Source organism: Peromyscus leucopus, chromosome 14 (assembly GCF_004664715.2).
Source record: "Peromyscus leucopus breed LL Stock chromosome 14, UCI_PerLeu_2.1, whole genome shotgun sequence".
Taxonomy (NCBI): Eukaryota; Metazoa; Chordata; class Mammalia; order Rodentia; family Cricetidae; genus Peromyscus; species Peromyscus leucopus.
In genome coordinates this window covers 89355008-89381242 of record NC_051075.1, presented here as the reverse complement: position 1 = coordinate 89381242, position 26235 = coordinate 89355008, and positions in this window count along the sequence as shown.

Genomic DNA, 26235 nt, shown 5'->3' with positions numbered 1-26235 from the left:
CACCAAACTAAGTGATTCCCTCAGCACAGCCTCAGGACCCACTGCCCCTGTAATCACTGGAGCATGACTCCATTCCCCGGAACTCGGTAGCGATTTAAATTCTAGCTCTCTAGAGCAAGAATGTCTAGAGGCTGTTCTCTTCATTACCAAGTAAACAGCTTCCCCCACCCCTGCTCCAAGGTCTTCTTCACTTACTACTATCTGTGCAAAAGTGCACCGGATGGGCTGAGAGCTTTCCCTGGAATCACAAGGGCATCATTTACACGATGTCCCCACCAGCTCCACCTGACTCTGCAGCAGAAGACCATCAACAGACAAATGGATAATAAAACTGTGATACATGGACACAAATGAAATTTTAATTCAGCCATTAAAGAAAATGAAATTATGAAGGGAAAGGACGGACCTGGAAAAGACTGTGTTAAGTAATGTTACCCATACTCAGAATGACAAACCCCACATGTCCTCTCTCCTGAGCAGATCCTGGCTTCTAATATTTATGTATGTACATTTGTGTGGATGTAAAAGTCAGGACACTAGAAAGGGACCCATGAGAAGAGGGGAAAGGGGCTTTAAAGGATGGGTGTGGGGACAGTAATAGAAAGCATGGGTTAGGAAACTAGAAGGGGGATCCTGAGAGTGGAAGGGCATAAGGCCCATGCAAGGAGATGGGGAAAAGGAGATGGGGAAGAGGAGATGGGGAAGAGGAGATGATGGGGAAGAGGAGATGGGGAGGAGGAGATGGGGAAGAGGAGATGATGGGGAAGAGGAGATGGGGAGGAGGAGATGGGGAAGAGGAGATGGGGAAGAGGAGATGGGGAGGAGGAGATGGGGAGGAGGAGATGGGGAGGAGGAGATGGGGAGGAGGAGATGGGGAGGAGGAGATGGGGAGGAGGAGATGGGGAGGAGGAGATGGGGAGGAGGAAATGGGGAGGAGGAGATGGGGAGGAGGAGATGGGGAGGAGGAGATGGGGAGGAGGAGATGGGGAGGGTCAACCAAAACTAAGTATGAAATACCTTGAGGGGCCAGCAGGAGGGCTCAGCAGGTAAAGGTGTTTAAGGTCAATCCCTAAGAACCACACAGTAAAAAAGAGAAACCAGCTTCCTATGTGTCCACTGACCTCACCTGCATGCCGTGACATGTACATAAACATAAAGAAAGAAAGAAATGTAATTTTAAAGCTTTAAAACATGAAAATGTCAAAGAAACTTATTTCTTTATATACTAATTTAAAAATAAAATACAGTCAGCAGTAGATGACCAATACAAAACAAACTCAACGGTATTTTTGTAGGGGTTTTGTCTCATATTGCTTTGAATGGGAATTTTTTTAACCTTACAAGTTTTGTTTATATATTTTTGTTTGTTTGTTTTTATTTTTCGAGACAGCGTTTCTCTGTGTAGCTTTGTGCCTTTCCTGGATCTCACTCTGTAGACCAGGCTGGCCTTGAACTCACAAAGATCTGCCTGCCTCTGCCTCCCGAGTGCTGAGATTAAAGGTGTGTGCCACCACCGCCCGGCCGGCTTGTATGTATATATATATATATATATATTATTGTTGTTTCTGATTTTATGTTTTATGGGATTTCTCTCTCTCTCTGTGTGTGTGTGTGTGTGTGTGTGTGTGTGTGTGTGTGTGCCTGTGTGCTTGTGCTTTTTCTTTTGTTCTCTTTCTTTTCAGTTTGTTTTGTCCTATTCTGGTTAGTTAGCTTGTTTGTTTGTTTGTTTGTTTGTTTTCTAATAAGAGAGAAACAAGCCGGGCGGTGGTGGCGCACGCCTTTAATCCCAGCACTCGGGAGGCAGAGGCAGGCGGATCTCTGTGAGTTCGAGGCCAGCCTGGGCTACCAAGTGAGTCCCAGGAAAGGCGCAAAGCTACACAGAGAAACCCTGTCTCAAAAAAATCAAAAAAAAAAAAGAGAGAGAGAGTGAGAGAAACAAAGGGTGTAGATTTGGGTGAGTGGGGACAAGGGAAAGATCTGGGAGGGGAAGGAAAACCATGGTCAGAATATATTATATGGGAAAAAATCTATTTTCAATAAAAATCAGAGAGGTGTTATCCAGAAACTGAGGGGAGCAACAGAGACCCACAGCCAAACATGAGGAGGAGCCAGGAAAATCCTGCAGAAGATGGGGAGGAAGGATTGCAGGAGCCAGAGTGTTTGAGGACACCATGAGAACACAACCCACAGAATCCACTAAGCGGGGCTCATAGGGACTCACGGAGACTGACGTGACAAACCTGACCCCGTATGAGTTCAAGCTAGGTCCTCTGCATGTACCTCATGGTTGTGTAGCTTGTGTTCTTGTGAGACTCCTAACAGTGGGAGTGGGGACTGTCTCTGACTCTTTTGCCTGCCCTTTGGACCCTTTTCCTCCTACTGGGTTCCTCATCCAGCCTTGATATGAGGGTTTGTGGCTGGCCTTATTGTAACTTGTTATGCCGTGTTTGGTTGATATTCCTGGAAGTCCTGCTCTTTCTTTGAAGGAAAACATAGGAGGAGTAGATCTGAGGGAGAGAGGAGGTGGGGAGAAGACTAGAAAGAATTGAGGGAGGGGAAACTGTGGTCAGAATGTAATGTATGAGAGTAGAATAAAAGAAAAAAATTAAAAAATACAAAAATCATAATTAGATGTTATAATTCATCACATATGTTTTATTTCCCTACTGAAATTATTATGTTATAAAAATATTCTGCTATGCCAGGTATGGTAGTGCATACTCTTAATCCCAGTACTTGGAAGGTAAAGGCAAGTGGATCTATGTGAGTTCAAGGCCATCCTATTCTACATAGTGAGTTGAAGGGCTTAGAGAGACCCTGTCTCGTGTATATGTGTATGTGTATGTATAATATACACATAATATATATGTGTATGTATGTATATGTGTGGTGGTATTGTGTTCCCCAAAATATTGTGCATGCTAATAAACTTATCTGGGGTCAGAGAAGAGTACAGCCACAATATTAAACATAGAGGATAGGCAGTGGTAGCACATGTCTTTAATCCTAGCATTCCAGAGGCAGAAGTCACTCTGGAATATCTGTGAGTTCAAGGCCATTTTGGAAACAGCCAAGCATGGTGACTCACGCCTTTAATCCCGAGAAGTGAGTCTTCAATGCCAGGGAGTGATAGTAGAAGGCAGAATGATATATAAGGCATGAAGACCAGAAACTAGAAGCTTTTGGCTGGTTAAGCTTTTAGGCTTCTAGCAGCAGTTCAGCAGAGATTCACTCTGGATAAGGACTCAGAGACTTCCAGTCTGAGGAAACAGGATCAGCTGAGAAGTTGGCCAGGTGAGGTAGCTGTGGCTTGTTCTGCTTTTCTGATCTTCCAGCGTTCACCCCAATAACTGACCTCAGGTTTGATTTTATTAATAAGACTCTTTAAGATTCGTGCTACATATATGTATTCTGGAAATATAACACATTACATTAATTTTATAGTAACAAATAAGCCTTGGAGAACCCCAAAAAATAAATAAAATAAAACATTTTTAAAGAAAGAAAAAGAAAACCCCAGGACAGCCCTATATTGGCAAGTGCTTAGCAGCGGCCGAGCCCTTCTGAGAACCCCCAGACCTCCTGTGTTCATCTCAGAAAGCAGAGCTCAAGAGATTCCATGAATCACCCTTGGGAGGTCAGAAGAACAAGGAAGAGAGAAACTCCATAAGAAGCTATCCCACTGGGGAGTGGCTCTCTGGAGGCCTGGAGTGCAGCAACACAGAAGCAATGTGCATGAACAAACCTATTGAGTGCTTCTGCATCTCCGTGAAAGCTGTGTGCTGTCGCTTATTGTGTTGAGTGGTTCACGAGTCCCGGACAAGACCACACCTCCTCAATCCCTGACACACCTGTCACCAAGCCAGTGTGACCCAGGCCAAGGAATCATCTTCAGTGCTTAGCTGTGACATATTTATGGATGATAAATACATAGTCACTGGTTCTGGAGACAAAGAGGCTACAGTGTGTGGAATCATCTACTACAAACACCATATTGTTTTACATTTACAGTTGAGTTTGGTCAAATGTTTTGAATTTGGAGCAATAGTAAAGGCCTAGCTTTAAAAAAGGAGGAGAAAGAGGAGGAGGAGGAGAAAGAGGAGGAAAGGAAATAGAAGGAGGAGGAGGAGGAGGAGGAGGAGGAGGGGGAGGAGAAGAGGAAGAAGAAGAAGAAGAAGAAGAAGAAGAAGAAGAAGAAGAAGAAGAAGAAGAAGAAGAAGAAGAAGAAGAAGAAGAAGAAGAACCCAGAGAACCCTGTTTCCAAACCTTGACACAGGACTACCATAAGTCTAGGAGGAGGAGATGTACAGTCTATCAGTTGTTACCTGTCCACCCACCAAGAACAGAAGCTGTGGGGTGGGATGGAAGAGCCAAAGTGGCTGCCTGCCTCCCCACTCTGGGGCACTTGTCACTCATGTTCAGGCCTTGCCCAATGGACATGACTTCTCTGTTCCTTGCAGTTCACCTTGCATTGAGTCCTAAATAGAGTGGTGATGTCTCCAATGGACTTGTTTCCTGATTTCGCATCTCCTGAGATTATTTTTGAGCTTTTATTAGTTAAACATTTGTATAAGTTATAAGTATGTTTGGTTTATTAAAGTAAAGCCTTTAATATCAGTGTGTGTTTTTTTGTTGTTGTTTGTTTGTTTTTTATGTCTGCCTTGAGCTTACCCACTTCACAACCACTTCAAGTTCCTATGTTCAAAGGCCCTGTTATGGCTGGAGAACACTGGTCCACTGAGTTATCCACCACCATACGCTCAAGCCAGACAAAATCCAAGCATGGAGTGAGGAGATGACATCAAGTCCCACTGGTAGCTGAGGAGCTATTGGCAATTGATAGCTGCTGGGAAAAGGAGCCCATTTTCTTTAAGGAGTTGAGGGAGATGGTAAATACAATCTAAGTATATTGTCTGAAATTATCAAAGAATTAATAAAATATTTTTTAGCTAAAGAAATAAAGACACACAGCCACCAAGCCCTGGGAGTCTTTCAGAACCAGCCATGAACATCTCCTGCTGGGGAATTCAATGTCTACCGGCTATGAGCCCCATCTGAGCCAGGGAATCAGGACTCAGCAGGCTGGTGCTCAAAACCGCTTCCCTTTTATTTCCTTGGAGGATCCCAATGGCCGATCAGAGCACACTGACACTCTTACCCTTTTCCTCTGCAACACTTTGAGTTAAAGGCCATCGAGAAAGGAGCCCTTCAGAGGAGATCTGGGAAAATGGACAGCAAGGAAAGGTTGATTATCAGGGGTGCTGTGTGTCTGGTGTACCTCAAAACCAGTGTCCTGAGCATTTTATTGCAAAACACTTATGCCTGGCATCTGTTTGTTCAGCTCACTATCATTACCTTGCTTTTCCATATAGTTAGACCCTGATCCTAGATTGGAATACTATGGAGATCCACAGATGCCAAAACTCCATGAAAACACCAAATTTCACTGGTAGACACCTGATTTCCACTTCTCTGAAATCCCCTTCACCTGTCAGTACCATGCAAGTCCATATTTTAAGGAGTGCAGGTCCAACACTCTTTTTTTACTGAGGAGCTACAGAACTCTAACCGGCAGTTCAATAAATTGTATTACATCCCCCTCGCACTGAGTGCCCTACACGCTCTGGCTTTTCCATGTGTAATTGCAAGCTGTTATTAGCCCTGAGCTGTGTCCGTTACTGGCCACACTCTTGCTGAGCGGTCAATTTTTTCCCGTGCCATTTCCTTTGCTCACACCATGCTGACCACGTTGGCCAGAGGCGGCCCAGGGTTTATAGTGCCGCATTGATTTTTCTTTTCTCTCAATACTGACAGAATCATAGATCCAAGGCAAATAAAGAAATGCATTCTGGGGTGATGAAATGTCTTTCATTCAGGCTGGATTGAATCAAAGCCCATCACAGAAATGGAGGGCTCTGAAATGCTAGGGAAGCTCATGCCTCAAATTGCAGAAAAAATAAATTTTATGTTTTCCCCATTTCGCTCTGGATTCGTAAATCACTTGGGGACACAGACGGTCCAGCCAATGACCAAAGTTGGGTAACAGCAACAATATGAACAAAGAGTCACAGTGACCACCTTCATGAATGGGTTTTGCTTGTGATTTGGTATTGATAAATATTCATTTATTAGCTTAAGTAACACCCAGAGTCTCCCATAGCAGTGTCTTTCTACAACAATGTTAACTGAGACTCCACCTTTGCTAAGAAACACAAGGGCAATTTCACCCAGATGTGAAATTCAGAGTCATCCCTGCTAGAGGGGCAGCAATGACTGACCAAAAACAACATGGAGGAAATCTTCATTCAAACAAATAACATCATGCTGTGATGTGTAAATATGACCTTTGGTAATTAATTCAGTGATAACTGTACCTTGTTGATAGAGATTAATCCGCATTTGATCTTCAGCACACACAGGAGCGCATATTCACAGAGACAGTAGGATAGTTAATAAAGATTTCTGATACAGGAAGTCAGGAGACCTGGGTTTTCATCCTTGCTCTTCCATTAATCACAAAGCATCATCTTGAGCAGGCTCTGCCTTTTTTGACCTTTCTTTCCTCATTCTGGAAAATGGAAATGGTAACAATGACCATGGGTACTTTTGATGGTTCAGTTGGTTGCTGCATGTCAGTAGCTGGTGTGGAAACTGGGGCTTTTTATGAAATATGAATCACAAATGTGAGATGTGCCATTACCAAGGTTGGCACTGAAATACATTGCTAGACAGCATGGCTGCCTGCCCCCTGAAGACTGTTACCTAGTAGGCATTCCACACACAGCAATGCTCAAAAGACTACTGCATTATGATTATTATCCTTCACTGTAGCTATGTAGTTTAGAAAGGAACCTTTATGAGTCTGAGCAATAATAACTTGTGTATGTTTGCATGTGTCAGCAAGTGTATGTATAATTATCTGCAGGAACAGTTTGTACTTAAACAAATCTGTCTACAAAATGACTCGCTTCCTATGCCCAATTTTTGAACCATTCAAAACTCGGGTGTGTGCTTATTTGTTTTCCATTCTGCCAAATCCTAATAAATAACTCAAAGTAATGGGTCATTGATGTATAATTTATAATGTAAGTTGAGGTCCTGGGTTCCATCCTCGGCACAGAGGAAAGAGACACAGAGAAGGAAGATAAGGTATTTTAGTTAGGACTTCTATTGTTGTGATAGAGACCATGGTCAAAAGCAACCTGGAGAGAAGAGGCTTATTTGGCTTTCATAGGCTGAGTCACAATCCATAGGAGGGAGCCAAGGTAGGAACTCAAGGCTGGAACCTGGAGACATGGACTGAAGCAAAAGCCATGAAGGAAAGCTGCTAACTGCTTGCTCTCCATCGTTCACTCATCCCAAATTCTTATACAGCCCAGGACCACCTGCCCAGGAGTGGCATTGCCAACAATAGTCTTCGTCCCACTGCATTAATTATTAATCAAGAAAATAACCCTCAGACATACCCAAGGGCAATGCGATGAAAGTATCTCTTCAATGGAGGGTCCTTCTTCCCAGATAACCCTAGCTTGTGTTGTTGACAAAAAAAAAAAAAATGAGAGTCAATGCAAGTTAAAGCCCCAAAGAATATATTAATATTAAAAAATAGTTTCTATAACCCATCAAATCCAGGTCCCCCAAACTTGAAAATATGATAAGCACAACTAACAAGCTTGACTTAGGAAAGGCGTGTGATGATGCCCAGAAGTGCAGGACACTTTTGATACCTCAGCATCTCTCTGTAATGTCAAAGTTTTGGAGATACCTAGCTTTTCATTCAGCTCTGGTGTCTCCCATATAAACTACACTCATTTGAATGTCAGTCATCAGTACCCCAACCCTCAGGATCTGTTTAAGATCTTCTACCCAAAAAAAAAAAAAAAAAAAAAAAAAACAATATTCTTTATTTTCCAGTGTAAATGACTACAGCTAAGAACTAGCTGATTGTGGCACACTTGGCCTTAAAGTGCTCAAATGCATCTATAATTGGAGATGTAAACACCTTACTTGGAGATCAGGAAAAGCTCCTGTAGTTTTCTGTGCTTCAGGAAGTGTGTGAACCCCTGGGACAGGTAAGGCTCTGGAAGTCAGAAGTGCTGGCATCTCTGCCCTGTACCCTCTGAGGACAGAGGGGCAAGTGAGGCTCTTCTTTGCTGTTGATGGATTTTCTCAGATTGTCCCCAAAAAAACTCTGGTCTTTATTTTGTTTTTCAAATCTTAAAAAAGGACATCTCTTTCTATGTCTCTCTCTCCAGATGGAATAAATACTTGAAGTTGGTTTCTTGGTTGGCTTTTTGTTAATAGTACTTGGTTTATTTGCTATAATATATGATGGTTTAAAAAAAAACTCTATTAACAAAATCTGTAAATGTAGAAGATATTTCTAGAATTAAAATCATGGACCAAAGGGTACAGGTTTTCTAACCTTTTAAGTAGAATGTTTTTATTAATTATTTGAGAATCTCATTCATATATACAATGCATTTTGACCCTATTCACCCCATTTCTTCCCCCTAACTCCTCTAAAATCCACCTCCCACCTTCCCATCCCCTCCCAGCTTCATGTCCCACCCCCTTTTTATTGCCCCTTTTATTACTTTTTATTATTTTTATACTCATTTCATTTGTGTTATCCATATACACCATTGGGTATGAAGCCACACCCTTAAAGAAAACTGACTCTGCCCCACCCCAGAAGCGATCAACCACCAATAGCTCCTCCACTTGTGGTTTGAATGGCCCTTCCTGGTTTTCTGCATTTGTGTAGTGAAAAGTCCCCCTTTTGAACATTCATTTGAGTCTCTACATATGATGTCATCCCAATGGCTAAGCCAGAATTATAAGTCTATGTGGTAAGACCGATGAAATGCTAATATGTATAAAATGTGCCCACTGCTCTTCAGAAAGGGATCTGGCTGATTCATGAATGCTCTTCCTCACACAAAGCACATACATCAAGTTGGCATGCTTCTTAATCCCAGACTCCCCTGTACTTAGATTGCTGATTGATTTAAAGTAGGTATCTACAATCACTTGAGCCAAAAAAAAAAATACTCTGCTCAGTTCTACACTTGGGCCTTGAGGAATGTGCATTCAATAAGGACCTTGAGAGCTTGCATGAGTCAGGGTCTAGTACATTGCCATCCTGGATGTCTTGGAGAAAAAAAGTTCAAGATTTAGCCAGTAGGGAGGAGCTATTGTCACATGACTGTGACAGAGGCATGCCCAAGGGTGTGAGGGTCTCAAATATCCATCCCATCTGCGGGGAGAGGCAAAGGCCTGAAAATGCCTCCTTGGCATATCTGGGCTGAGCTGAACTTTTGAACTCAGGATGAAGAGGCAAAGGGAGTTGAAGCCAATGCAACAAGAGCAGGAAGGACAGTGTGGCCTAAGCATCTAGGGAATGTGTCCCTTCCCTTCAAGACTATTCTTATATATGCATATCCTTGATGGCCTCTGAGACAGCGGGAAGGAAATTCAGAAAGATGACAATATTGCTAGCTGAAGCATCCCTGAGAGGAAAGTGTAAGAGAAAGGGCCTTATACCATGTGCCTTCTCCACAGAGAGACTAGACAAAAACTTATAGTTGCTTCCTCTAACATCATGAAGAGTCCCTCACTCACAGGTCAGAATCTCAAGGAAAAAAAAACCACTTGGTTTTGCCCCCCTCCAGACACTCAGCCTTGCTCAGCATGCTACTGGAATTCTAGCAATGGCCAACTGGGCATCTGGAAGAAAGGGCCCATCTAGGGCTCTGAGGATGAACCAGGCTCAGCTTCTACTTACCTCAGCAGCTAGAGAGAGGAATGAAGTGAGGAGAATGAGGCAGAGGGAGATGAAGTTGGCTTTGGGGAGGAGACAAAGGCAGAGCCGGTCTGAAGCCATGGGGACAAAGAAAATTTACCCTGAAAACTCACCCAACAGGCTCTCAGGAGGTGGCCCAACAGCACCCGGTTATCATTCACCTTAATTCAAATCAATTCTGATTTGCTGGGACATCAGCTGTCTGAAGAGATAGGTGACTTCTCCAATACATCCCTGCTTATCTTTCTCACTGGCTAAATAAGTAAATTTAACAAAGATGACAAGAAAAAGAAAAACTTTGGGGATTTGGTGGCAGAAGGTGTCTGGATAGAATCATAGGCATCAAAGAAGACTGATCAGAATGCTCACTCTGTGTGTGTGTGTGTGTGTGTGTGTGTGTGTGTGTGTGTGTGTGTTCACAAAAATAATTTCATATCTCTTTAGGAAACTTTCAAGTCATCTAAAGAGTCAGTCTGCCAGGCACGTTAGGTGTCAGAAAGCAAATCATTCCTAAAATGAATGAAAGGTCATCATTAATAAGATTACTGCAACTAAGTATCTGGAGAAAGATGAACATAAAATTTAAATGCAAACCAGTATTCTTATAATAGGTCCTTTTAGAAACCTTTAGAGGTAAAATTGCCTAAGTGTCACCCCACATCTGAAGGAGAAATATACCCAGCTTTGGGTATGTTTGCCACGAATCTTAACAGGCTGGATTCTCTCCCTAGGGAGGTAAGGGAACATTCAAGACAAAAGCATCTGGAGCCTTCATCTGGAATAGAGAATTCCACCAGCAAAGTTAAACCTCACAGTGCACACAGTATGTTCAATGCTGTGTCCCCAGTGCCTGGAACCATGCCTAGCAGAGCAGAGCTACCATAAATATCTGCTTAGTAAGAAATGATGAAAGAAAGAGAGAGAGGGAGGGAGGGAGGGAGGGAGGGAGGGAGGGAGAAAGAAAGAAAGAAAGAAAGAAAGAAAGAAAGAAAGAAAGAAAGAAAGAAAGAAAGAAAGAAAGAAAGAAAGAAAGAAAGAAAGAAGGGGAGGGAGGGAGGGAGGGAGGAAGGGAGGGAGGGAGGGAGGGAGGGAGGGAGGGGAGAGGGGAAGGAATGCCTTGCTTCTGATGAACTTGTTCATACCAAACCCTTCTGACACCACATCACCAGCATGACACTCTTGACAGATCCCTCCAGACCCAGTTAGTATCCTCTGCTTACAACCCTCTTCCTGGATTTCCTCCTGGCTGGTTCCTCTTAATCAGGTTTCTGTCAGTTATCACATCCTCAGAGTGGCCCTCCATGACCACTCTGTGTTAGAGGTAAAGGAGCTGCCCCACAAGAGCCCACCAGATACCTCTGTTATCTTCTTCAGAGTAAGTATTACCCTCATAAAATACATTTATATCATGTGTTCATTTTCAAAGACTGCCTTGACAAATACCATAATCTTAATGGCTTGAATATAACACAAATCTTATCCTAGTTTTATAGTTCAGAAGTTTGATACAACTCTAGCTATAATCAAACCATGGTATCTTTGAGGATCGGTTCCTTTCTGGAGACTCTAGTGAAGACTTCATTCCAGAACCTTTTGTGTCTTCCAGGACCCACTCACAGTCTTTGGCATTTGCCTATGCCTCGAACTTCAAAACCCAGGTGTTGCATTTCTCCATTCATTCTTTCATGGTAGCATCTCCCTCTGGCCCCATTCAAGAAGTATTCTCACTTTAAGGACCTCTGTGATTAGCTTAGCTCCATCTTGATCCTCTAGGATGAGCTCATCTCAGCCATACTGGAAAAGAATGTAAGAGCCAAGAGATGAGAAGAAGAGCTGTGAAATGCTGCCATCCGGACAAAGCATAGCCGTTACACCATGAACTCACAGCAACTACAGCTACCTGCATGACAACAAACCAGGCACAATCCCAGTGTGGGTGAGAGAAAGGCCACCAAAGCCCCACCCCATCCGAGGTGCTATTAGCAATCAGGGGCCACTGGAGGAGGAAGGCAGTTCAGCAGAGGAGAGAGCCTTGGTAGGCTGTCCGTGCCACAATGGGTGACTCCATACCCGTGTGCACCTGAGTGGCATTAATTGGATTCAGAGAATTATTTTTTTTAAGTAAAGATGAAGTGAGGAGGAAGATTGTGAGAGGCCATCCCTCACTCCCACATTTCCTCAGAGTACTCTTGAGTAGAAGCAGCAGGAAATATTAGTTGGAAGGAGAGAGGAGAGAGAAACAGATAGAAAATACGGGATAGACTTGGGAGGGCCTTGATCCTCCATTGAGCCTCAACTGTCTCTGCCCTAGGGTATTTATGAAATGCCAAGGGATGGGGCAAAAGACCTCCCGAGAACAGCCAAGTGCAGACCATCTCACACACCTGTACTCAGGCCCATGGTCCAATCATCCTCTTTATGCCGACCTGCTGGGGAAAGCCACTAGGAAAAAGGGGCTCCAACAGAAGATGATGCCTTAGGAGGGATGGAGGGGGAGTTGGAGGGAGGAAGAGGAAGTGGATATTATCAAGATACATTGTATACATGTGTGAAATCGTCAAAGAATGACTAAAACTAAATTCCTTAACTTAAAGACACTTGCAGAGTCTATTTTGCACAGAAGGATCATGTTCACAGGCCCAGAAGTTAGGGGATAGAAAGGTTAGGGGGCAATATTACCCTGCCTATTTACCACATACAACACTAACTTATTCCACAGGTTGAAAACTTTGTGGCAGTCAGGACTTTGTCTCATTTGCAAGTAGCACAGAGATCAGCAGCAGGTACATGTAGCCACTGAGGAAAGGTTTTTGTGAGACAAGTGAACACAGAACAGTTTATTTGTTCTGATATTTGCTGTGCTGTGGTGGACTTTGATCATCTGCAAAGTATTTCTGCTTCACCTAAAATGCCCTTTATAAACTTACAACAAATCTGTACTATAATTCTTCAAGACTGCAAGCAGGGTAAGAGCACTTTAATTAAAAGGTGCCGAGTGTAAGAATAAGAGACCGAAAATACCCAGCTCAAACATCACATCCCCTCCTATGAAGGCTCTGGTGTCAGTGCAGAAGAAGGGACAGAAATGCTGTTAAGGACCAGAGATGGTAGATGACTACAAGAAAATAATGTTGTCAGGATCCACAGAGCAGCTTCCCGTAGGCACTTAGTGTGCAAACAGTCATACAAACTCAAGCCAGACCAAATCCTAGTACAGAGAGAGGAGCTATTGGCAACTGATAGCTTCTGGGAGAGGGAGAGTCAGTTTTCCTTAAGGGTGTGGCCCCTGGTAGGCTAACCACACTCCAGCAGAAGGGCACACATCCAAGAGTACATGGGCAGCATCGACTACTTAATGAATTGCAAAATAAATAAAAAGTAAAGAGGACACAAAGTTGAGTTGGTTGGGAAGGGGAGATGGATCTGAGATGTGTGGTGTGAGTCTGAATATGATCAAAATACATTGTATGAAAGTCCCAAAGAGCTAATTTTTTTAATGAGAAAAAAGTATTCGAAAACTTCACACCCCTTCATTCACGCTAAAGAAAAAGTCCCTGGTAGGATTTACAAGAAACAAGCTTGGCTCGTAATCCCTCTTCCTTGAGCAACTTCTTACTATGTAAGATAACAATTTCTTGGCGAGTGTAAGAGATGGAAAAACTTACATCCATAACCTTTTCTTTCCAATTAAAACTGTTACATCATCATCTGCCCCATTTTTGACCTGCTGGAGTGTGCAAAGGGACTGGTCCTGAAGAACGATTACCACAGAATCTCCATGACTTAGGGCAACAACACATCCAAGAGGAGTTTCAGTGAGGGGCCGGCCCAGTGATGATAATGTACCAGAAACCAGAGGCCTTGAACCAGACCAATGACTCATTGCAATGAACATCTTGTGGGGTGGGCTGATTGGACAAAAGGGGTACACTGTGTGACATGCCACAGCTCCCAATGCCATTAGGATGAATGAAGAGGAGTGGGAAAGATGGAGGAGTGAGGTGGGGTTGGTGTTTTTATTTTTGGTTGTTTTGTTTTTCATTAATTTGGGGGGCATACTTCAGGGGTGAGGAGCAGATATGAAGGAACTGGAAGGTAAGTGGAGTTGGGATGTGTGATGTGACATTTCCAAAAAAAATCAACAAAGATATATGTTTAAAATAAAAAATATATATTACAGTATTAGCCCAAAGGAAAACAGATTAATAAATTACAATGCCTTGGGTTGAGGGCAGTGTGGTCTCTAACAACATGAGTGTCTGTCATCAATGTAAGTACAAGCCTCACTGTTTTCTAGTTGTGTCCATCTAGGAAATCCATTTGACAACCTAAGCATCTTCTCAAAACAGGGAGAAGGGTGTCTTCTCATCAGTGAGAAGGAACCTGGTGAGTACTTGTGTGATGTGCACTGAGCCCTTGTTAATCTATGTTCCCTTCCCTAACCCTCCTGGTCTTGTCCTAGAGGCTAGAGGACGGAAGATGGAGAATAGCTAAAGGCAGGCAGAAAAGGAACAAAGACAGTTGGGCAAAAATGAAAATACCAGCCTGCAATCAGGAAAAGTGACTGTTCCAAGGAGGAAATCAGTCATGGTGGTACTACATCATCTGGTGGTAAGCACCCAGGGAAAACATGGCGTTTCCTCCAGAGATGGTAGTGAGGAGTCTAGCATCTGAGTCTTCCCTCAGAGACCATTCCCTGACCTCACTGAACATAATGTGCCAACATGCCTTGTACATAGAAAAGTCAGGCCATCTGTCCATCAGAGCAAATGAAGTATGGAGCTGACTCCACATGGGACCTGCCTGGTGATCCTACAGGTGAACTGCTCTTCCATTCTATCCAACTGAAAAGCAGAGAGTTTTGATGAGAGAAGAAAATTAGATGAATTATGGGTTTTAGTGTTTAAATTCGTGGAGCACCTTCCATCCAAATAGTTGGGACTATTCTCCACAGCCCATTCCCAGTGCATGAAAATGTATCGTCTCTGCTGCTGACTCCTTCCCATGCCTTTCCAACCATCATAATCACTTGATTGGAGGAATGAACTAATTTACATCACACTAGCAAACATCCCAACATCTCAATGTTTAACACATGAAAGATTTATTTGCTACTGTCCCATCTAGGCAATTTATCTGAACCATTTGTTTCATAGAGTGCCTTAAAGACCCAGGGTGATGGAGCCTCCAGGCCTTACACCTATACTGTCAGATCACATGACCTGCCCTATTGTTACAGCAATGGAAGAAAATGCTGGATGGTCTGACAGGGTAATGAAGTGCTTCCACCCTGGAGCAGTAGGCATACATTCTACACTTCACCCACTAGCCAGAACTAGTCCCGTGACACAGTCAACTAGAGGGTCTGAGGAAGTATAAACTTCCCAAGGAGCAGGAAAAGCATGCTATGGATGAGTCTTCTCTACATCTAAAGTCCTTTAAAACTACAGAGTCCTGGGAATACATCAAAGACAGGAGTCTCTGGGTGTGAGTACTAGGGATCTTACTTAGGAGTTGGCTCTGAGGGCATGCATTCATATTATTCATTCTTTATTGCCTGGTGCCTTTAGATAAAGGCATGTTTTTTGTTTCATGTTCATTATTCAAGTTCCCTGAGGATAAACGCCCTACCTCCATTTTAATTCAGAAAATATTTACCGATTATACACAGTAGAATTACAATCCGGTGTTAAATCTTGAGCCTGAACACAAAACCAGAACACAAGTCTGGTGTTCTGAAACATGGGCACTGGGTGAGACACTGTTAAAATTTATTTTTAATTGAGATAGAATTTACATGCTACAAAGTTCAACGGCTTTTTGAACACTCACCAAGGTTGTAAACTATTACTAAATCCCAGGATGTTTTCATCTTTCAGAAGAGAAGCTCCATATTCACTCCTGATACCCCACTTGCATCTTTCTGATCACTCAATCTGTCTTCTTTCTCTCTGTGTGTATCTACTTATTCTAAACAATTCAAATGTTGTCATATAGTGCGTGCCTTTTGTGTCTGGCTTCTTTCACTTACTACAATGCTTTCAAAGTTCATCCATGCTGAAACTTAAATCAATACTTATTTATTGCTGAACATGATCCCACTATATACCTCATTTTGTTTAGCCATTAATTCATCAATTACTGTTTGGGTTGCCTCCATCTGGGAGTGTTAGAAATAACATGGTTGCAAATCTGCATGCACCTGTTTTTGTGAATATGTGTTTTCAGTTCTCTTGGGTCTATACCTAGGAATGGGACTGCTGGGTGACATAAGCAATTCTTGTGCTTCACAGAACTTTCTCAAGTTCACTTATCAAAACATAATAAGAAAATAATGCACCCCAGGGGGATGTTATAGGGATCAAGTATTAAAATAATCAATGAGGCTTGGTCAGTAAAGTGCTTGCCATACAAGGATGGGAACCTGAGGTAGATCTCCAGAATTCATGGGTTTTGTTTTGTTTTTTAAATCTTGGCATGGTGCATACTCGTAGTCATGGCACTGGAAAGACAGAGACTAGAAGACGTATGGAGCTCGCCTGCCAGCCAGCCTAGCTTAGAGGGTGAGTTCCAAACAGTGAGAGACCTTGTTTCAAAACATGAAGTTGGAAGCGGGGATACATTGGAGGAGATATGGGAGGGAGTTGGAGTGAATAAATGAGAGTGTGGATATGATCATGTTTCACTGTTTACATGTGTGAAATTCATAAGAATGTAGAAAAATATAAAGATTAGTAGTTCCTAAAGAATTAAACCCAGTTTAGTCTCTGACCACCACACACACATGAACACAAGTGCACCTATATATATGAACACCACACACACACACACACACACACACACACACACACACACACACACACGTCAACAAAACAAAGGCTAGTACTCTATGCATACTAAAGCTGGAGTATCAAACTTCAAAAGCAAGAAACAGGACATTTCACACACACACACACACACACACACACACACACACACACGGTAGGTACTCAAGAAACACAAGCCCACCGAAGGATTTCTATAATTATCAAACAATGAGAAAAGAAACAAATCATTAAGTGGTGCTAAGGATCCTGAGCACTGCCTCCTGACAAACAGAAGCAAGAGAATCAAGGCAGACGATGAATCTGTGTTTGATCTATTTTTCCTGAAGCAGAACAATGAATGTTTTGCTGAAATGAAATAAATTTACCTGTGTCTTTCACGGTTTCCATACTAGCAACCCAGCTCCTTAAACAGCCTCTGGTGTGCTAGATACAACGATGCTGTCCACCAGGTACAGATACAGGCAGTATTGAGGAAGGCTGCATGCTCCCAGATCCTTCATGGAGGCATTCTGCCAAATCTCCTTTCTCTGCAGATGTTAAATATGGAGTCACACACCCCCTCCCCAACCATCCCAAGAAGGAAGATTTGCAGGTGTTAAATATGGAGTCACACCCCTCCCCAGCAATCTCAAGAAGGAAGCATCAATTTTTTTCATTAACCCACAAATTGGCATCCATTCATGGGAGACATGTCACTACTGTTTTGGCAGTGTGCTCATTCAGGTGTTCTGTCTAAATTGAGACTTTTAGGCACTAATAATAATTAACTACTTTCTTAGCAATGAAAAAAGTCTTAAATGCCTATTTACTTAATGGTCCCCTAGGGTGTCTTTGTTTTGAATGGGATAAAAAAAAATCTTAGCTGCAAAATAAGCAGGTGATTCTAATCAATAAAGCCAGAGGACTGTATTGATTACAAGAACTCCATTCTTTAGTCATTAACCCTGTGAATTCTCTTCCAAAGCTGGAGAGGACTATTTCTATCTGTTAGGAGATAGGCTCATTCCAAAACTAGAATCTCATTTTACTCTTGTGCCCACCATAACCTACAGGGCTCAGTTCAGGGAATTCACCCCATAGACAGGCAGGTGACCCCATTCGCGGTCTCCCAAGAGTTTTGGAGCTTGCTCCCCACTGGTGATAATGGGTTAATTTATAGTAGGAAGTAGAGTTTAGCCTGGGGTTTCTTTTGCAGAGGTAAAGTTCCTTTTGGTGTTAGCAAAAGTTTCTGTGTCACACTGGATCAGACATAGTGTTGATTTGATTAATGAGAAGTAGTATTTAAAGCTATGTGTACTTGTAATGTACCTGTGATAGGCTAGATCCTCTGAACTGGCTAAGTGTAGAAATTTTATGGTTATTAGTACTCAATGAACTAAACACAGTTTATACTCATTGTTTTTCTCTGAAATCCCAGCTAATAAGCAATAACAGTGTGGACATACACCATTGAGAACCAGGGGTGCTGAGTTCAGTTCCAACTTTCCCTCTAACCCAGCCATTTCCTCCTTCATGCCTGTATCTTCAGCTATAAGTGATTGCATTTCAACCGATGTTTAATGGTTTAATGAAAATATCTATCACTAGGAGAATCAGGCAGATTATGTTTTGTAAGTCTAAAGTAGGATTTAACATTCCACTGACACCGATTTTATGTACTTTGACCCTCAAGCCTCAGGGATCATCTTGGAAGACAGGATGAAAGAATCATAAGAGACAGCAGTCAGGAAGGACCAGAGTAAAACAGTATCTTCAGAACAAGATGGCTACACTCATGATCTCATAGCAGCTACGGTTGCCTGCACCAGATATGCACAAAACCAAGCCAGTCAACACTCTAGCTTTGGAGTAGTAAAGGGTCCACAAGCCCACGTGCCTAACTGAGGAGCGGAAGAATTAGTTTTCTCTACGGATGTAGCTCCTGGAAGGTCAACCACACTCCAGTGGTTGGCCCCATAGCCAGGAAAATATGCACAGAACAAATTGGAGTCTATTGTTCATTATTTTTAAATAGCACAAAGATAGAAAGTAGGGAGAGAGAAGTGGAGCTAGCAGGAGGTAAGGGAGGGATTGGAGGTGAAAATGATCAAAAACATATTGTGTCAAATTCTCAAAGACTTAATAATTTTTAAAGAACTTAAAGTAAAAATAAAATAACGCATGGTTTGAAGTTGCACACTGAAGGCATTACAAGAAGCATCCAACATTCTCAGCTATGCTTTTAGGTACAGAAATTACTTTAACCAGGGCACTTCTGATAGAGGACCTCAGTTATGTCAGTATGTAGAAAATAATTCCAAGAATCCATGATAAATTGGCATTTCCACTGACAATTCAAAGATTTGAATTTTCTAAATCAAGAATTTGAAGCTGGAGCAGAGGCTGGGGCTCAGCTCAGTTGGTAGCTTGCTTGCACAGAACACACCAAACCCTTGGCATAATCCCAAGTACTGCATAAACTGGGAATATTGACACACATCTGTACTCCTGGCACTTGGGAGATAGAGGCAGAAGGATCAGAAGTTCAAAACAATTCTTGGCTAAATATCAAGTTCAAGACCAGCCTTATATAAGAGACTGTTCCTCAAAAACAAGAAAATAAATGAATAAAAGAAAGCATACATAGAGCTAGGCATGGTGGCACACTCCTTTAATCCCAGCACTCAGAAGGCAAAAGGCAAGTGGGTCTCTGAACTGGAGGCCAGCTTGGCCTGCAGAGCAGCATCCAGGACAGCCAGAGCTGTGCAGAGAAATCCTACCTTCCTCAAACAAACAAACAAAAAGAACACATAGTTAAAACAACCTTGACTGATAAAGGGAAATTACATCACATCTACTTTTCTAAACACAAACTTACCACAAGCACTTTGAGGAGGGAATAATGAGATAATGATATCCATGTTGTTTTAATCATTGCAAGTTCTTATTTGGATCTAAGAAAGGAAAATGTCCACCAAATCCTAGAAGTAGAATAATCCAGAGAACAAAACTAGTCATAGCAGCACAGGCAGCCTTTGTCAAAGGGTTAAAAACAACAACTAAATCACAGAGATTAATCGTCAGGGGTCAGAGAGGAAGCTGAAAATAAGACATGGCAGCCACTTAGCTCAGATCCTGGAGGTGGAATATAATTGAACCATGTCTTTTCCTTCTTGACTGTTGATGTTCTTTGTCTTGCTGAGTGTTCTAGGCTAGACTGAGCTCCAAAAATGTTGACACTGATACTGGAAAGGACAATGATAGCAAATACTTATAGGGTTGAGAGATTTTTGAGGGTGTCACAGTGTGATTTAGAACAAAGCCATTCCCTGGCCATCTGGCTCCAAATGTCCCCTTCCACTGCCTCATAGTCCCCATCAGCTAACAAACTGATATGCAGATTTTCAACTTGACTAAGAGGCTCTTGAGGCTAGTTGACCTCAGAAAAGAAACAGAGAGTCCACATTTGATTCCAGCCCTCCACATCACAAAAGGAAGAGGTTAAGAAAAGCCATTAAAAAGGAAATATGAACAATGAAAAGATTACCCCTCAGAAATGTGATCACTGCCTCCCACCTTGAACCCCCAAACCAAGATGATAACTTTCATGCTTGTTCATCACCCAGAACTTTTTATTATACATTTTGGCCATTACTTCATTAAACATCATCACCTCCCATCATGAAAACCACATGTAGTTCACAACCATACTTCCTGTTGGTTTGACAGATTAATACAGTAACTTCCCCATGAAGGACTAACATTCCTTCCAGAAAAACTGACTACAAAGTTAAAAAGCATTAATGGCAATTCCCTGTTACCTTGTGTGGTGGTTTGAATGAAAATGTCCCCCATAGTCTCTGGCATTTGAGTGCTTTGTCCCCAGTTAAAGGCACTGTTTGGGGAGGTGTGGCCTTGTTGGAGGAAGTACAGCTCTGGGGACAGACTTCAAGAGTTTAGAGACATGCCATCTCTAGTTCACCCTCTCTGCTTCCTGCTTTTAGTGAAAGATGTGAGCTCTCAGCTGCTGTTCCAGCACCCATCTGCTACCTCTGCTCTGCCATCACGGACTCTAACCTTCTGAAACTGTAAGTTGAAATAAACTCTTTCTTCTATAAGTTGCCTTGATCACAGCAATAGAAATATAACTAATACATTTTGATTTAAAAAAAAAAACAAACTTCTGACTAAAAGCAACTTATCAGAGGAAAGGGTTCATTTTGGTTTATATTTCCAGGTTATTGTCTATCATTGAGGAGAAGTCAAGGTGGGAACTCAAGCAGCTGGTCATAGTACATCCACAGTCAAGAGCAGAAAGAAATGAATGAGACACAAATATGAATGAATATACCCATGCTGCCTGCTTGCTTTCTTAACCCTCTTGCTCGGCTAGCTTCCTCTTATCCTAGGTAGTTCACCTGAAACTGTGCCACCCACAATGAGCTGGGTCTTTTACATCAATTATCAGTCAAGACAATCCCCCACGGACACACCCACAGACCCCATGACCACACAACTCCTCAACTGTGGCTCTCTTCTCGGGCATTTCTGGGTTGTGACAAAGGAGACATTTAAAACTGATCAGTACAGAGATCAGCAATGACTGAAAGCAAATATAGTTTTTTACACAAATACAATATAGTAAAGGTCCATTATGCTCATTTTCTTCTTTCTTCATCTATTTTTCAACCACTCAGGGACTTCTGGTTATCATGCACCAAAACTGCACTTGAAAATAAACTTGTCACTCGTGAAAATGCCCCCAGAGCAAAAAGAAAAGGCTAAATAAGAGAGCACTACAAGAAGTGGGGAAGGAAACGATATCCCAGCCACTCAGAATATCCCAGAACCCACATGTTCTACCTTCCCTAAGTCAACTGTTAGAACACGCTTAGCTCCCGTGACCCCAGTTTGCTGCTGACACAACCAGCACCTGTAGGTATGTGTGCAAACATTGGCTCCAGAATAATTTCATGGATGGTCTTGAAGAGCTGGCCTGATCCACCCAATGAACCACTCATTAAAGGAGAAAAGTGTAACTCGAATTCTAAAAGGTCTTTTAATAAAAATAAATTAAATAAATAAATAAAACCAGTACCAGACATTGAGGTGAATGCTGAAAGATCAGAGAGACAAAAGAACAAGCACCTCTAGGACTTCTCAGTGGAAAGACTTTAGTTCCTGTCTCCCCATGCCTTATGTACCTTTCTCTGGCCACTGTATCATTTCCTGTCTCAAGTTTCCTAGTGCTGGGATTAAAGGTGTGTAATTCCCAAGTACTGGGATTAAAAGTGTGTGCCACCACTGCCTGGCTCTGCTTCTCTCCTAGACTGAGTCAATCTCATGTAGTCCAGGGTGGCTTTGAACTCACAGAGATCCAGACTGATCTCTGCCTCCCAAGTGCTAAGATTAAAGGTGTGTGCCACCACTGCCTGGCTTCTATGTTTAATCAAGTGGCTTATTCTGTTCTCTGACCTTCAGGCAAATTTATTAGGGTACAAAATATATCACCACAGGAAAGGGAAGAAAGGGGGCATTGAATCTTGGTCCCAAATATTCTCTGTGGATGATATATTGTGCACCCCAATAAACTTATCTGGGGGTCAGAGAACTCAACAGCCACTATATTAAACATAGATGTTAGGAAGTGGTAGCACACACCTTTAATCCTAGCATTCCAGGGACAGAGATCCATCTGGATCTCTGAGTTCAAGTCCACACTGGAAACAGCCAGGCATGATGGCACACACTTTTAATCCCAGCACTTTAGATCTCATGTCTTGCTTGGGAAAGACACATGCCTTTAATCCCAGGAAGTGATGGCAGAAGGCAGAAAGGTATGTAAGGTATGAAGACCAGGAACTAGAGGCTTTTTAGGCTTTTTAAGCTTTTAGGCTTTTAGCAGCAGTTCAGCTGAGATCCATTTGGATGAGGACTCAAGAGGCTTCCAGTTTGAGGAAACAGGATCGGATGAGGAGTGGTCAAAGTGAGGTTGGCTGTGGCTTGTTCTGCTTCTCTGATCTTTCAGAATTCACCCCAATGTTTGGCTCCTGGTTTGTTTTTTTATTAATAAGACCACTTTAGATTCGTGTTACAATCCTCATTACAAAAATCATGTTCTTTCCATGTGGATAATACACAGCTGCCATCCATTTCACTAAGTAGTAAGAAAAGCTATGAAGCCAACAAGACCCTCACCTGGAACACCATTAACAAAAGCTCTCAGCTAGAGGTGGGAGAGGGTCTCTAACCACGCATTCATCTTCCCAGCTAATTGCATGTTCTCAGGAAGCGCTTCTGCCTTGGGGTTATCCTCCTCTACACAGCAAAACCCACAGACAAAATGCAGCCCCTTTCAGAGATGCTGCCCTTCCTGAGTCTCCCGGCTGACCTTATTCAAGCAGCATGGAATGTTTTATCCTGGGTGAAAACAGAACAAGGAAGTTTATGTTGCAGTAGCTTGAGACACTGAAAATCAGCAAGTTCTTTTAATGAAATAAATTACCGTTTGCAAGGTGTTTTTTTTTTTTTTAGAGCTGAGTTTTTGTTTGTTTGTTTGGGTTTTTTTGTTTGTTTGTTTGTTTTTATTTTTTTTTTCGAGACAGGGTTTCTCTGTGTAGCTTTGCGCCTTTCCTGGATCTCGCTCTGTAGACCAGGCTGGCCTCGAACTCACAAAGATCCACCTGCCTCTGCCTCCCGAGTGCTGGGATTAAAGGCGTGCGCCACCACCGCCCGGCAAGAGCTGAGTTTTAATTAAACTTTTTTTTCTACGAAGTTAAATTTCAATTTAATTGCTTACCTCTAGTCTGTAGGCCTTTAGATTTGGTAGAGAAGAGGCATTGTTCCCTATCCAGCCCTCCTTTTCCAACACATAACCCCAAAAGTTTATTCAAAGCCACAAACCACATGATTATACATAGGCAGACTTAAAACTCTCCATTCTTGAAACACGCCCCCATAGGCAATGGCAGCCTCAGGAACATTTATGCCAGCTAGCATGATGGGATACACCAGTAATGCCGGCAGCTGGAAAAGAAGTGAATAACTAAATGGCCAGTTCAAAACCTGGCTAGGATGCTCAGAATATGAGGTATATGTGTGTCTTGTTGTTGTGCCAAATGCAAAACATAAGCAGCCTTGTGAAGGAAGGTTTATTTGGACTCTTAGTTCTAGGATATACAGGACGCCATGCCAGGGAAGGTGAGTTGGCAGGAGCTTGGACCAGTTGATCAAACTGCATCCGTAATCAGGAAGCAGATGAATGCTAGTGCCCAGCTGACCTCTCATTTTCATTTGGTTCAGAACTCGTAGGGCAGTGCCATTTAGGGCGAGTCTTCCTGCATCGATGATCCCAATCTAGAAGTTCCCACACATGCCCGTCTCCTAGGTGATTCTAGACCCTGTCAGGTTGACAATCAATAGTAATCATCACACTTAGCAAGACACAGCCTCAAAAAAAAAAAAAGCAAAGTAATAAAGCTCGCCCCCCAAATCCCATACTAGAAGTCAAAGAAGCCTACGCTCAGGAGTACGCATATCTGAGGTCTGGTTTTCTGACCTTAGATGAGACGTTTCTTCCCAGCAGTAAGTTGTACAAAAGCTTTTCCCAGACTTGTGTTAATGGGGCAATTATAAGAATTAAAAAGCAATGGTGTGGAGGAGGAGGGGGAAAGGGCATAGAAAGTGAACCTCAGGTCTGTGACAGAGCTGCACAGTGGTAAGGAAGAGCAGAGGAAGAAGTGACTGATTCAAACTTGATAACTGTATAGGCCAAAGAAGCCCTGAGCTTTGGTATCTTGATGTCCAAGGTCACCAAAGAAATCAGGCATCATCTTCTAGCTATTGTGGAGGGGTCTTCTCATATCGATCCATGAAACTGGGACTACCACATTAAATGTGCCCAAAAGGTTACATTGAGACCCCATCTTCATTCCATGGTCCTGCATCTATTCTAAGGCTTGATTCGATCATTGATTTTTCTCACTCTTCACAGAGCCTCTGTTCTGTTCAGAGCCTAGTCTCGAATTCTGAAGAAAAAAAAAAAAACACCTCAGAAGCTAAGCTTCTAAATATGAAGATAATATCATATTTTATAAGCTTGCCTCAACACTACACCAGGCAAGTCCACAACAGATCAGAGTCCAGGGGGTGAACTCAGCCATCCAGCAGGAGTATAAGGACCTCAGCAATCTATATGGTCCTGGCTATCAGTAGTTACATTCTTTCTGGTCAACACTGAATACCTACTAGGAATGAAACTCAGTGTGTTAATCAGTTTTTGGTCAACTTGACACAAGTTAAAGTCATCTGAGAAGAAACATCAATTGAGAAAATAACCTATCAGACTAGCCTGTAGGCAAGCCTGTGAGACATTTTCTTGATTGATTGATGATTGATGTGGGTGACCCAGTCCACTATGGGCAGTGCCATCCCTAGGGGTCCTGGGGTACATAAGAAGGCATGTTGAGTAAGACATAGGGAGCAAGCCAGTAAGCAATGTTCCTCCACGGCCTCTACTTCCGTTCCTGCCCCCAGCTTCCTGCCTTGAGCTCCTCTTTTGACTCGCCTTCATGATGGACTATAAGCTATAAGATGAAGTAAGTCCTTTCCTCCCCAAGATGGTTTTGGGCCAACATTTTGTGACATCAACAGAAAGCAAACAAGGATACCCAGTAACAAAGCAGTAGTTCAGGGGGCTGTCCCTTTTCTCAAGGCAATTACAATCCACAATAATAAGGATGGGACTGAAATGACTTATGACTGAAGCACAGACCACCACGATGACTGGGATCCTGTTCTAGTTTCCTTTCTGATGCTGTGATAAGTAATATGGCCAAAAGCAACTTGAGGAGGAAGAGGTTTCTTTGGTTCACACTTGCATACTACAGCCCATTGTTGAGAAAAGTGAAGGCAGGCACTCAAGCAGAGCATGGAGGAATGCTGCCTACTGGATCACTCGTCCTTGCTCACCTAGCTTTCTTTTACAGTCCAGGTCCACCCGCCTAGTGATGACACTTCCTACAGTGGACCCAGGCCCTCCTACATCAATTAGCAATCAAGGTAATGCTCCACAGACATGGCCACCGGCCAATCCAATTGATGTTACTCTTCAGTTGAAGTTTGTATCTTCCTAGGTGACTCCAGATCAATGGTCCTCAACCTGTGGGTCATGAACCCCAAAAGACCATCAGAAAACACAGATATTCACATTACAATTTATAACAGTAGCAAAATTACAGTTATGAAGTAGCAAGAAAAATAATTTTATGGTTGGGAGTCACCACATGAGAAACCATATTAAAGGGCTAGAGCATTAGGAAGGTTGAGAACCACTGCTCTAGATTGTGTTATAGTCACAATAAAAACTAATTAGGACACATCCCATGTGGAGATATTGGGAAGGCCCTCAGAGGTGAGTTTTCACCTAATCAACCTCTACTGTACATCCTCTCTGCCTACCTTGACCTCTGTTGACATAATCTGGGCAGAATTAAACTATTTCTGGACCTTAAAGGATGCCTAAAGGTAGAAACTGCCTTGATCTTTACCCAAGAAAGTCGATGTTTGGTTGTTTCTCTTTGTTCTACTTGAAAAGTAATAATTTTATATATTATATACATATAA